This window comes from Mesoplodon densirostris, chromosome 19 (assembly GCF_025265405.1).
Source record: "Mesoplodon densirostris isolate mMesDen1 chromosome 19, mMesDen1 primary haplotype, whole genome shotgun sequence".
Lineage (NCBI taxonomy): Eukaryota > Metazoa > Chordata > Mammalia > Artiodactyla > Ziphiidae > Mesoplodon > Mesoplodon densirostris.
Genome location: NC_082679.1, coordinates 11131478 through 11146219, shown reverse-complemented (window position 1 = coordinate 11146219; position 14742 = coordinate 11131478). Strand labels below are relative to the sequence as shown.

Below are 14742 nucleotides of genomic sequence, written 5' to 3'. Positions count from 1 at the left end.
TATTAAGTTTGGAAAAAAATAAACCTCTCTTTAAAATAAGGAAGATAATAACAATGACAAGTAGAAAAAGCTCTAAAACAGAGAATATCCTCCATTCTAGCCAATGACTGGGAGTGGAAGGTTCGTGCTCGCTGTCCAGGACGTAGAAATAAAAGCTGAGGAGGCGCTGAGGCGTCTCCTGGATCTCTATAAGCCTCCATCATTTCTGCTGAGTAGGGTTGACAGATAAAATATAGGCTGTTTAGTTAAATATGAATGTCAGAAAAACAACGAGTACATTTTGAAGATAAGTAGGCCCCAAATAGTACATAGGATCTACTTATAGTAAAAATAATGACTTATTATTCATGTGAAGTTCAAGTTTAACTGGGTATCCTGTATTTTTATTTACTAAATCTGCCAGCCCTACTGATGGTCCACAATGGAGGCAGTTGAGGAGCGGTACATGCTGGCTCTCGGACAGTCAGAAATGGCTTCAGCAGATCGAGGTACAGGATGAAATTCTTCTTGGATGTAGCTCAGAAGCCATGGCCAGCAAGTACTGCACGTACTGCCTCGGGTTTCCCCGAGGTGGGGTAAACCTTCCTCTTAATGGCCTTTGGGTAAGTCTGGAAGACCATATCCAAGGGGAGCCCCAAAGTCAGTTTCCTCCTCACAACCATGTTTCCAATTCCTGGAATTGGCTGCATGTGACTCACAAGAGATGAGGAGGTGTGTGGAAATTGGGAGTGTCATAGCTTGAACCCTTTGTAGGTAAAGTTTTGCTGTTCTGAGAGTTTGAACAGGAGCAATGTGAAAGACTCCAGGTCCCCAGGTAGATAGAAATAATCCTGTTCTACTTCTGTGTATGTGACAAGTCTCTAATAGTTCAGAGAGCAAGTATCTGGTCTTAGAAAGACTGATCCAAGCTTGGATGTTTCTGGTGACAAGGCAAGGTCCTGAGTTTCAAGTTCACCTTTTATGGTTGAGGAGACAATAAGGTGGTCAGAAGGGAAATCATGGAGGAGACCTTGGCTTCATCCATTGTGCAGGCTTGTATATGTGGTTCTATGTAGATTGTGTTTCAAAGGTGGAGCTTGTTTACAACTATGAACATTCTCCGATGTGCTTTTTGGACCTTCATTCCCAGAGCGAGAGCAGTGCCGAGGCTCTAGAAATGCCATGGATATTCTGAGCTGTCAGTGGCATTTCCCAGGTACTGTTCCCTTGGTGCCGCTCCTTGAAATGTCCAAAGGGATTATCATCTGTCTTGTGGGCGGGTCCTAGCATTGTGAAAGGAAGCTGCTGCACCTGGCTCAGAGGATCTCGGATGTGGTGGGAGTAGTAGTAGGACTACGACTCTAAATTGTATCACAGCCTATCTATTCCATCTTGAGAGTGGGGTTGGGGGGTTATGAAGGGGGGCTTTTATTGTGCTTTTGTACATTGTACCCTTGAAACTAATTCAGTATTTTAAAATTAATTAATTGATTTTGGGCTGCATTGGGTCTTTGTTGCTGCTAGCGGGCGTTCTCTAGTTGCAGTGAGCGGGGGCTACTCTTGGCTGTGGTGCACGGGCTTCTCATTGCAGTGGCTTCTCTTGTTGCGGAGCATGGGCTCTAGGCAGGCAGGCTTCCGTAGTTGTGGCACGTGGGCTCGGTAGATGTGGCACACGGGCTCTAGAGCGCAGGCTCAGTAGTTGTGGCGCGCGGGCTTAGTTACTCCGTGGCACGTGGGATCTTCCCAGACCAGGGCTCGAACCCATGTCCCCTGCATTCGCAGGCATATTCTTAACCACTGCTCCACCAGGGAAGCCCAAGAATTCAGTTTTTTATAAAGAGAAGATTCCTAATATTATTCCAAAATTTTAAAAATATGTAGTTGGATAACACTATGAAAAATTAACTGATATATTCTTTTATTATTTCTCTTTGCTCCCTGGATTTTTTTCCCCATCCAGTCAGCTAGGCACTCTGAGTTCACTGCATTAGGAAGGTAAAGACTCAGCAGAAATGAGGGAGAAAAAAAGAAAATTCTCAGCTTTGGAATGTTCACAACGGAGGCCACAGTAGAACAGGTGAGAATTCTGTGAACAAAAGATAAATGTCGTCTCAAATGTCAAAAAGTATTCTCTGCACTGGGAGGCAGGAGAGGGAGGGAGGGAAGGACTGAAGGAGAGAGATCAGTGTGGCCAGGGACATGGAGACTGTGCTTGTGGACGATATGCCCAGGAAGAGCATCAGAATCTGGAGAAGATTCAGCCTGCACGTGATCATTGCCTCCAGCCAGCACCCTCATCTGAGACCTCGGGAAATTCAGAGAGAGAGTGGGAGTACGTCAGGAGGGCCACGCGCATAGTCTGTGTGGCAGGGGTTGTGGCCATTGCCTATTTGTGAGGAGTCCCCAGCAATTTGCAGGCCTCTTCTGGAAAATGCTGGCGGACATCTCTAGTGCTTATGTGAAAGCTTGTTCACAAACCTTGAAAGATACAGATGTAGATGACAGATAGATGCATAGATAGAACAATGTAATTAAATAAAACCTCAGGAAAGGTTTGGAAAATGCCCTTTATTGCATAGGACGTTTCTATGGTCATATGATGTTAGACTGAGTGCCGGTCCCTTCATCCTCCTTCAGACCACGGCATTCTGTCTGCTACTCTCCCGAGGGTCCTTTCTTCTCCCTGGAAGGGATAAAGCAAATGAGGTAGAACAGGAAGAGACGAGCAGCTCTCCAGGCTCTGCTGGTCAGGGTCACCCTCCAGCGTCGCCTTAATGCTCAGAGCCACACACACCACAGGGAGCTTGGCTCCAGATCAACGACCACGCAACGGAGGTTCTGGAACATTTCCATATCTCGGGGGACCTCATTGCCACGTGACTCTCTTTCATATTCCCCTTTGTCACAGAAGGCTAGGTCCAGTGGTCAGGGTGGGATCTCGGCTCAGGCCCCAGGCTCTCAGACCTCAAAGTTCTGGTCCTGCAAGGGCCCCTGTCCTCTCTTCAGACCACTCCTGGCTCTCTCTGCCGAGAAGGAGCTGCTGGGAGTACGTCCTCTAAGAGTTGAGGTCCATCGTGCAGACCCTGAGAAAACTCCTAGGAAAAGGCTCCACCTTCTTGATTAAGTCAACAGAGCTCAGTTCCTTTGGTAGTGCTGGGTGTGTCCCAAGCTGATGCAACTGCAGAGCCATTAGGTCAACCAGCACATGTGTGCGGCCCCTTCCCTTAGACTCCTCTGGGCCCTCGTGACATAGGCTCAGAAGACTGCCAGCCTCAAGCCTTACCTCTTCCAAGGGACGGCCACACCGTCTTCCAGGACTTCTGTCCCATGAATCTCAGTTGCTGTGTGGAAATGAAAAGAGAGAAAAGACCCTACCTGCGGGGTCTCTTCGGGCTGGGGCCTTCCCCCGTGGGCTGCTCTCCCTCATTCTCCTTTTCTTCTTGCTTCTCTTCCTCCTCCTCCTCCTCCTCCTCTTCCTCGGGGGTGCTCTGGATTCCACATTGCCCATCAGCTTGGCCATGGTGAGATGAAAGACACGGCAGCTGAAGCCCTCCAGGACGCCGAACTTCACGTGCTGTTGGAGGATCTCCAAGGTGGGGAAGACCCGGCAGCAAGCCATGCACCTGAAGCCGGTCTCCATGGTCACCATCCAGTCCGCTGTCTTGGCGCTGGGTCTCTCCTCGACGGCAGGTGACCCTGATGGGCTGCCTGGCTCTGCCCTTTCCTCATACTCTTTCTCCTCCCCAGTGGGCTCACTGTCAGACAGGAGGCTTTCGGTGGACACATCAGAAGAGGGGTCAGTGGCTACTGCGCACACATCCTCAGGAAGGGTCACTTCTTCTATCCTCAGCTGCTTTTCAGGCAACTCCAAGGGTTTCTTTGTCTTCCAGGAGACAGCGACACCCTTGTTCACTTGTACCTGCATGTAGTATATTTTCATGCCCCTTTCCTCCTTGTCTGGGTGCAGATAGTTCTTACAGGGTGAAGAGGGTGAGGAGGAGACACAGTATGATGGGGAAGCAGTCTCTCCTTCTTCCTGATCCTGGACTAGGGGCTGGGCAGTGTCTCGATGAAATCTCCGGATTCCTGAAAAAGGAAATTAAGAACATAATAACATGCATGGGCCATGCCGGAAGCTGAGGGAGCAGGTGTGGTAGACGAGAGAGGGACATTTGCATGACATAGCTATGTCGTGAGCTTGGTGTCTGTTAGCCGTAGGACGGAGTGGTGTATCTGGTGTCATCTGTGGGCTTTTCATGTGCGTGGGGGGGATACTGGAGCAGTGTCTGTATACAGGGGTGTGGAGTATGGTGGTGAGGGCTGTGGAATGTGAGGGATGCGGCTGGATGCGTGTACGATGAGGAGTGTGAGTTTGGGAATATCGGTGGTGCATTCCTTGTGGCATGGGGCCGTGGTGCAGGAGAGGAGCATTGTGGATCACGTGCTTGGGGTTTATGTGTGCACTGAGAAGGGCTGTGCCTGGAGGGCGCATGGATGTGTGAGCTGTGTGGACCTGAGCTGGATGGTCCTGCTCTGAGCCTGGAGGTCTATGATGCAGAACTCTGTCCTTCTCTGGAAGCAAAGGCAAAGACAAAGCCTCCATTTTCCTCTGAAGATGCTTAATCTGGTCCCTCTTCCCTCCACCTCAAGCCCAGACCTTTCCGACCCTGCTCCTTGACTTCCCCACCATGGTAGTAGCAGTATTCACACACCCACACACCCAGACTCAGCTGGCATCCACGCCCTCGTAACAGCTCAGCCATCCTGCCCAGGCTCTTCCACAGAGCCCTCATCACCTCTGATGACCCTGGATTTCCTCTCAGCCTCCCTAGGATCTGTGTGCCTCCTGCCTCACAGCCAAGCACCCCCTCACCTGAGGAGCCCCGCGCCCTTACCAGCGTAGATGAGCTTGCACGGAGTAGAAGTACAGAAGAAGTATTTAGAGGCAGAGGAGACCTCCCCTGCCCCTGGGCTGCAGCCTTGGGCCACCACAGTGGATCCAAGCCGAGGGGGATCCTCTTGTGACTTCGAGATTCCTGAGGGAGGAATGAAAGGCTCAGGGTGGGTTCATCAGTCCTCTGTCCACAAATGTTTACTGAGTGTGTGACACGTGTCAGGTGCAGTGAATACACACAGTTGAGAGTGTGGTTCCCAGTGGATACTCCAGGATTTAATTCCAGTCAATACTTATTCTCTCACTGTCTTGTTGGTAATGTAGGCCTCGGTGGTGACTGTGAGTGTGTGGGAAGAGTGAGTGATGTGTATCAGTTATGTCTGTGGTGAGTGTGGGGTTGGCGTGGGGAGCACAGTGCAGATGTGCCTATCTGTGTCTGTGGCCTTTGTGTGCATGGTTTCTGTTCACAAGTCAGGAATTCTGGGACATGTAACTTTTCCTCATTCCATGGTGTGGCTTGTATTTATGGTGTGTGTTCATTCATTCATTCACCAAGATCCAGTGAGCAGCTACTCCTGTGTATCCGGCACTCTTCCATTGTTGTAGTCTCTGGTAATGCTGCACATTCTAGTAGGGGAAGACACACACTAAACAAAACTCCAATAAATATATAATACATCAGCTGGTGGTAAGTTTATAAGGGTTGCCAGACTTAGTGAACAAAAATACAGGGCACCCAGTTAAATTTCAGTTTCAGATAAACCCAGAATAATTTTTTAGTGTAAGTATTCCCATGCAGTATTTGGTCTTACTTATTTTGAGTGTAAGTAGGGCCCATACAATATTTGGGACATCCTGATACTGAAACATCACTTGTTGTTTATGTGGAATTCAAATTGAACTGGATAGCCCATATTTTCTCTGGCAACCCTGACATGGGTTAGTGAGACTGTGGTTTACTGTGGTTTGTACAAAGCGGGTATGGCATTACTCAAGAATGTGTTGTAAGTGTGGTGTGTATGACACGTGACTGGTTTTTATAGAGGTATTTAGAGATGGCTGAAGTTAGCTGTGTTTGTGCGAGAGTTGAGGCGATACATATATATATAGTGTGTGTGTGTGTGTGTGTGTGTGTGTCATATATAGATAGTGTGTGTGTCTATATACATATCTCATCTCCAGCGTTTGGTGTTGGAGGAAAGGATTGTGATACAGGTGGGTTGTATGAGAACGTAGTACAAGAGGGATGCGTGTATATACCTCCATGTGCTGTGTGTGGTTTAATAAGGAAGTTATATGTGGGGTGTGTGATATTTTTGCTGTATCAGAGTGTACATGGGTGTATGAGTTACTGTCTCATAAAACACCCCTAACAAGAATTCTGTATACACTCTTACGTACACCGAGTGTCAGCCAGGTCCAGGCAGGTTGACAAGAACTTTACCATGCAGACTTTCTATCTGGTAAGCACTCTACCCCCATTCATCCCGCTCTTCTCTGCAATACCACAAACACACAGACACACACACACACACACACACACACACACACACACAGAGGAACATAGAGAAAAATATTCTGAATGGTCAGGGGCGGTCATTGCCTCCCCCAGCCTGTCCCAGCCACTGCCTGAAAATCTGCCTGCTGTCTAGAGCTCCATTCCCAGGGCCCATCCTACAGTCTCCAGGGCCCTGGGCCTGGTAGGAGCTACTGGGCTCTAATCTGGGGCAGAGGCCTCTAGCTGGAGCTCTGGGGTGACCACCCCTCTCCCAGGGCAAGCTACTCGCCTACATTTAATGCACGCAGGCACCCCGTGGCCCGTGGCTCTCAGAGCTCCCCGCAGGACCCTGAGGCCATTTCTCACCCCCGCCCACGCGGTCTCAGTCTCTGGAAAACCCTTCCCTTCCCTTGATCTCCTTTGGGAAATTCTTCCTGTTGAAGGAATAAAACCTCCTTGCTTTCCATATGACACCATCCCTAGACAAACAATCTTCTTTCGAAGTGCATTCCACTTGTCAAGATATTTTTCAACAGGGCCTTCAACTCATGGGGCTTCTCTTTCCACTTTGGTAAAAGAGGCCAAGCAACTCCTGGGTCTCTCTCAGCATCCTTGCATCCTTCACATCCCCCACCTCATGAGCCCAGGGAAAGATCCAAGAGAATAAGAGAGAAATCGGGGACTGAGAAAAGCTGCACCTCTAGGTCTGTGCAAGCAGGATGCAGCCTGCTATGAGTCCGACAAAGCTCCAGGCCCGGCTGCCCCAGGAGAGAGTCCTCAGACCAGCGGAGCTGACCTCCCCCATCTCCCAGGGGGCATCTGGCCGTTCTGTGCCATCTCACACCACAGGGACCCTCCGGATGGATACGGCAGCATCAGTGAGACAAGGTCTCTCGCTCCCTGCTTCACAGGTGACACGTTCTCAGTCCCCCGCTTCCTAGAGAAGGTTCAGTTTGGCAGGAACCCATGTGCCCCAGACAAGTTGCCCCCCACATACCTCCTCCGTTCTCGGCAGTTTCCTGGGACTCTTCATTTTCCAGATGTTTCCTCTTTTGTCGCCGTTCCATCGTACCAACTAGAAGTCTCCCTTAGAAGTTGCCTCAAGAGATGTCCAACTCCTCCTCTTCCCTACAGGTTGGCCCTTGTTGGCTCTTGGGCAATCCGTTGAAATGATTCAATACAAATAAAAATAGTCAAGTCTCCTAAATGGCTGAAAAACTTGTACCACTTAGTGAACCAGCAGGACTGCCTAGTGCTCACCAGGGCTGTTATGTTTGCAAGGTTGCCAGGAGCACAGTGGAATTCTGTGACCTCAGTGATGACATCAGAGCATTCGGTGGACCTAGGTTGAGCACAGTGTCTGCAATAGCACAGGCCCCATTTTCAAGAACAATTCCTTTTACCCAGCCGAACCTTTCCCGTGAAAGGGAAAGGTTCATACCATATCTATTATAAATTGTATCATACCATGTCTATTATAAAATTAACATTTTCATTGGAGAACTTTTTTTTTTTGGTTTCTGCTTTATAACAAAGTGAATCAGTCATACATATACATCTGTTCCCACATCCCTTCCCTCATGCATCTCCCTCCCTGCCACCCTCCCCATCCCACCCCTCCAGGTGGTCACAAAGCACCGAGCTGATCTCCCTGTGCTCTGCAGCTGCTTCCCACTATCTACCTTATGTTTGGTAGTGTATATATGTCCATGCCTCTCTTTCGTTTTGTCACAGCTTACCCTTCCCCCTCCCCATATCCTCAAGTCCATTCTCAAGTAGGTCTGTGTCTTTATTCCCGTTTTACCCCTAGGTTCTTCATGACATTTTGTTTTAAATTCCATATATATGTGTTAGCATACGGTATTTGTCTTTCTCTTTCTGACTTACTTCACTCTGTATGACAGACTCTAGGTCTATCCACCTCATTACAAATAGCTCAGTTTCGCTTCTTTTTATGGCTGAGCAATATTCCATTGTATATATGTGCCACATCTTCTTTATCCATTCATCCGATGATGGACACTTAGGTTGTTTCCAGCTCCGGGCTATTGTGAATAGAGCTGCAATGAACATTTTGGTACATGTCTCTTTTTGAATTATGGTTTTCTCAGGGTATATGCCTAGTAGTGGGATTGCTGGGTCACATGGTAGTTCTATTTTTAGTTTTTTAAGGAACCTCCATACTGTTCTCCATAGTGGCTGTACCAATTCACATTCCCACCAGCAGTGCAAGAGTGTTCCCTTTTCTCCACACCCTCTCCAGTATTTATTGTTTCTAGATTTCTTGATGATGGCCATTGTGACTGGTGTGAGATGATATCTCATTGTAGTTTTGATTTGCATTTCTCTCATGATTAATGATGTTGAGCATTCTTTCATGTGTTTGTTGGCAGTCTGTATATCTTCTTTGGAGAAATGCCTATTTAAGTCTTGTGCCCATTTTTGGATTGGGTTTTTTGTTTTTTTGCTGTTGAGCTGCATGAGCTGTTTATAAATTTTGGAGATTAATCCTTTGTCAGTTGCTTCATTTGCAAATATTTTCTCCCATTCTGAGGGTTGTCTTTTGGTCTTGTTTATGGTTTGCTTTGCTGTGCAAAAGCTTTGAAGTTTCATTGGGTCCCATTTGTTTATCTTTGTTTTTATTTCCATTTCTCTAGGAGGTGGGTCCAAAAGGATCTTGCTGTGATTTATGTCATAGAGTGTTCTGCCTATGTTTTCCTCTAAGAGTTTGATAGTTTCTGGCCTTACATTTAGGCCTTTAATCCATTTTGAGCTTATTTTTGTGTATGCTGTTAGGGAATGATCTAATCTCATACTTTTACATGTCCCTGTCCAGTTTTCCCAGCACCACTTATTGAAGAGGCTGTCCTTTCTCCACTGTACATTCCTGCCTCCTTTATCAAAGATAAGTTGACCATATGTGCGTGGGTTTATCTCTGGGCTTTCTATCCTGTTCCATTGATCTATCTTTCTGTTTTTGTGCCCATACCACACTGGCTTGATTACTGTAGCTTTGTAGTATAGTCTGAAGTCAGGGAGCCTGATTCCTCCAGCTCCGTTTTCCGTTCTCAAGATTGCTTTGGCTATTCGGGGTCTTTTGTTTCTCCAAACAAATTTTGAAATTTTTTGTTCTAGTTCTGTGAAAAATGCCAGTGGTAGTTTGATAGGGATTGCATTGAATCTGTAGATTGCTTTGGGTAGTAGAGTCATTTTCACAAGATTGATTCTTCCAATCCAGGAGCATGGTATATCTCTCCATCTATTTGTATCATCTTTAATTTCTTTCATCAGTGTCTTATAATTCTCTGCATACAGGTCTTTTGTCTCCTCAGGTAGGTTTATTCCTAGATATTTTATTCTTTTTGTTGCAATGGTAAATGGGAGTGTTTTCTTGATTTCATTTTCACATATTTCATCATTACTGTACAGGAATGCCAGAGATTTCTGTGCATTAATTTTGTATCCTGCTACTTTACCAAATTCATTGATTAGCTCTAGTAGTTTTCTGGTAGCATCTTTAGGATTCTCTATGTATAGTATCATGTCACCAGCAAACAGTGACAGCTTTACTTCTTCTGGAGATCTTTTAATGTCTTTTCTAGAGAGATTTAATATGAATATGTTATTTTATTTATTTATTTATTTATTTTTATTTATTTATTTTAGTAGTTTCTGCTTTATAACAAAGTGAATCAGTCATACATATACATCTGTTCCCACATCCCTTCCCTCATGCATCTCCCTCTCTCCCACCCTCCCCATCCCACCCCTCCAGGTGGTCACAAAGCACCGAGCTGATCTCCCTGTGCTCTGCGGCTGCTTCCCACTATCTATCTACGTTACGTTTGGTAGTGTATATATGTCCATGCCTCTCTTTCGCTTTGTCACAGCTTACCCTTCCCCGTCCCCATATCCTCAAGTCCATTCTCAAGTAGGTCTGTGTCTTTATTCCCGTTTTACCCCTAGGTTCTTCATGACATTTTTTTTTAATTCCGTGTATATGTGTTAGCATACGGTATTTGTCTTTCTCTTTCTGACTTACTTCACTCTGTATGACAGACTCTAGGTCTATCCACCTCATTACAAATAGCTCAGTTTCGCTTCTTTTTATGGCTGAGCAATATTCCATTGTATATATGTGCCACATCTTCTTTATCCCTTCATCCGATGATGGACACTTAGGTTGTTTCCAGCTCCGGGCTATTATGAATAGAGCTGCAATGAACATTTTGGTACATGTCTCTTTTTGAATTATAGTTTTCTCAGGGTATAAGCCTAGTAGTGGGATTGCTGGGTCACATGGTAGTTCTATTTATAGTTTTTTAAGGAACCTCCATACTGTTCTCCATAGTGGCTGTACCAATTCACATTCCCACCAGCAGTGCAAGAGTGTTCCCTTTTCTCCACACCCTCTCCAGCATTTATTGTTTCTAGATTTCTTGATGATGGCCATTCTGACTGGTGTGAGATGATATCTCATTGTGGTTTTGATTTGCATTTCTCTCATGATTAATGATGTTGAGCATTCTATCATGTGTTTGTTGGCAGTCTGTATATCTTCTTTGGAGAAATGCCTATTTAAGTCTTCTGCCCAATTTTGGATTGGCTTCTTTGTTTTTTTTGCTATTGAGCTGCATGAGCTGTTTATAAATTTTGGAGATTAATCCTTTGTCAGTTGCTTCATTTGCAAATATTTTCTCCCATTCTGAGGGTTGTCTTTTGGTCTTGTTTATGGTTTGCTTTGCTGTGCAAAAGCTTTGAAGTTTCATTAGGTCCCATTTGTTTATCTTTGTTTTTATTTCCATTTCTCTAGGAGGTGGGTCCAAAAGGATCTTGCCGTGATTTATGTCATAGAGTGTTCTGCCTATGTTTTCCTCTAAGAGTTTGATAGTTTCTGGCCTTACATTTAGGTCTTTAATCCATTTTGAGCTTATTTTTGTGTATGGTGTTAGGGAATGATCTAATCTCATACTTTTACATGTCCCTGTCCAGTTTTCCCAGCACCACTTATTGAAGAGGCTTTCCTTTCTCCACTGTACATTCCTGCCTCCTTTATCAAAGATAAGTTGACCATATGTGCGTGGGTTTATCTCTGGGCTTTCTATCCTGTTCCATTGATCTATCTTTCTGTTTTTGTGCCCGTACCACACTGTCTTGATTACTGTAGCTTTGTAGTATAGTCTGAAGTCAGGGAGCGTGATTCCTCCAGCTCCGTTTTTCGTTCTCAAGATTGCTTTGGCTATTCGGGGTCTTTTGTTTCTCCAAACAAATTTTGAAATTTTTTGTTCTAGTTCTGTGAAAAATGCCAGTGGTAGTTTGATAGGGATTGCATTGAATCTGTAGATTGCTTTGGGTAGTAGAGTCATTTTCACAAGATTGATTCTTCCAATCCAGGAGCATGGTATATCTCTCCATCTATTTGTATCATCTTTAATTTCTTTCATCAGTGTCTTATAATTCTCTGCATACAGGTCTTTTGTCTCCTCAGGTAGGTTTATTCCTAGAGAGTTTATTCTTTCTGTTGCAATGGTAAATGGGAGTGTTTTCTTGATTTCATTTTCAGATTTTTCATCATTAGTGTACAGGAATGCCAGAGATTTCTGTGCATTAATTTTGTATCCTGCTACTTTACCAAATTCATTGATTAGCTCTAGTAGTTTTCAGGTAGCATCTTTAGGATTCTCTATGTATAGTATCATGTCATCAGCAAACAGTGACAGCTTTACTTCTTCTGGAGATCTTTTAATGTCTTTTCTAGAGAGATTTAATATGAATATGTTATTTTATTTATTTATTTATTATTTATTTATTTATTTATTTATTTATTTTAGTAGTTTCTGCTTTATAACAAAGTGAATCAGTCATACATATACATCTGTTCCCACATCCCCTCCCTCATGCATCTCCCTCCCTCCCACCCTCCCCATCCCACCCCTCCAGGTGGTCACAAAGCACCGAGCTGATCTCCCTGTGCTCTGCGGCTGCTTCCCACTATCTATCTACGTTACGTTTGGTAGTGTATATATGTCCATGCCTCTCTTTCGCTTTGTCACAGCTTACCCTTCCCCGTCCCCATATCCTCAAGTCCATTCTCAAGTAGGTCTGTGTCTTTATTCCCGTTTTACCCCTAGGTTCTACATGACATTTCTTTTTTCTTATATTCCATATATATATGTTACCATACGGTATTTGTCTTTCTTTTTCTGACTTACTTCACTCTGTATGACAGACTCTAGGTCTATCCACCTCATTACAAATAGCTCAGTTTCGCTTCTTTTTATGGCTGAGCAATATTCCATTGTATATATGTGCCACATCTTCTTTATCCATTCATCCGATGATGGACACTTAGGTTGTTTCCAGCTCCGGGCTATTGTGAATAGAGCTGCAATGAACATTTTGGTACATGTCTCTTTTTGAATTATGGTTTTCTCAGGGTATATGCCTAGTAGTGGGATTGCTGGGTCACATGGTAGTTCTATTTTTAGTTTTTTAAGGAACCTCCATACTGTTCTCCATAGTGGCTGTACCAATTCACATTCCCACCAGCAGTGCAAGAGTGTTCCCTTTTCTCCACACCCTCTCCAGTATTTATTGTTTCTAGATTTCTTGATGATGGCCATTCTGACTGGTGTGAGATGATATCTCATTGTAGTTTTGATTTGCATTTCTCTCATGATTAATGATGTTGAGCATTCTTTCATGTGTTTGTTGGCAGTCTGTATATCTTCTTTGGAGAAATGCCTATTTAAGTCTTGTGCCCATTTTTGGATTGGGTTTTTTGTTTTTTAGCTATTGAGCTGCATGAGCTGTTTATAAATTTTGGAGATTAATCCTTTGTCAGTTGCTTCATTTGCAAATATTTTCTCCCATTCTGAGGGTTGTCCTTTGGTCTTGTTTATGGTTTCCTTTGCTGTGCAAAAGCTTTGAAGTTTCATTGGGTCCCATTTGTTTATCTTTGTTTTTATTTCTATTTCTCTAGGAGGTGGGTCCAAAAGGATCTTGCTGTGATTTATGTCATAGAGTGTTCTGCCTATGTTTTCCTCTAAGAGTTTGATAGTTTCTGGCCTTACATTTAGGTCTTTAATCCATTTTGAGCTTATTTTTGTGTATGGTGTTAGGGAATGATCTAATCTCATACTTTTACATGTCCCTGTCCAGTTTTCCCAGCACCACTTATTGAAGAGGCTGTCCTTTCTCCACTGTACATTCCTGCCTCCTTTGTCAAAGATAAGTTGACCATATGTGCGTGGGTTTATCTCTGGGCTTTCTATCCTGTTCCATTGATCTATCTTTCTGTTTTTGTGCCCGTACCACACTGTCTTGATTACTGTAGCTTTGTAGTATAGTCTGAAGTCAGGGAGCGTGATTCCTCCAGCTCCGTTTTTCGTTCTCAAGATTGCTTTGGCTATTCGGGGTCTTTTGTTTCTCCAAACAAATTTTGAAATTTTTTGTTCTAGTTCTGTGAAAAATGCCAGTGGTAGTTTGATAGGGATTGCATTGAATCTGTAGATTGCTTTGGGTAGTAGAGTCATTTTCACAAGATTGATTCTTCCAATCCAGGAGCATGGTATATCTCTCCATCTATTTGTATCATCTTTCATTTCTTTCATCAGTGTCTTATAATTCTCTGCATACAGGTCTTTTGTCTCCTCAGGTAGGTTTATTCCTAGAGAGTTTATTCTTTTTGTTGCAATGGTAAATGGGAGTGTTTTCTTGATTTCATTTTCAGATTTTTCATCATTAGTGTACAGGAATGCCAGAGATTTCTGTGCATTAATTTTGTATCCTGCTACTTTACCAAATTCATTGATTAGCTCTAGTAGTTTTCTGGTAGCATCTTTAGGATTCTCTATGTAGAGTATCATGTCATCAGCAAACAGTGACAGCTTTACTTCTTCTGGAGATCTTTTAATGTCTTTTCTAGAGAGATTTAATATGAATATTTTAAATGGTCTCCAGTTTCCCTGTGGATTATTGACATTTTCAACTCTGCACTTCAATTTTCCCTCAATACATGTAATTTTGTCACGGCTATTTCTGTACTTAAAGATGAGGAACTATATAATTGATTTCTTCATTGTTTTCCCATCTCTTTCCAAGGTACTGAATTTGATTGTGTCTTACGAATGAGTGAAAAATGTTAGTCCTTGAGTCAGGACATTGGGCCCTTTACCAAGTAACTCAACCTATCTGGGCTTCAGCTTCTGTATGTGCAGTCAAGAGGCTTGGACTAGCTGACTTTTCAAATGCTGTGTTTCTTTGATTCACTCTCACTTATTGATCTGCTCCTTAAGAAGAGGGTCTGTTCTCATAAAGTAACAACAGTCTTTTCCTAACCTTGGGTTGGGCGGAGTTTAACTGGTCGTAC

At 44.2% G+C, this 14742-nt stretch overlaps 1 pseudogene; it reads right to left on the bottom strand.

Moving 5' to 3' along the window:
- Positions 1–3386: 3386 nt before the first annotated feature.
- LOC132480093 (protein FAM170A-like) lies at positions 3387–7438 on the bottom strand (annotated as a pseudogene).
- Positions 7439–14742: the final 7304 nt, after the last annotated feature.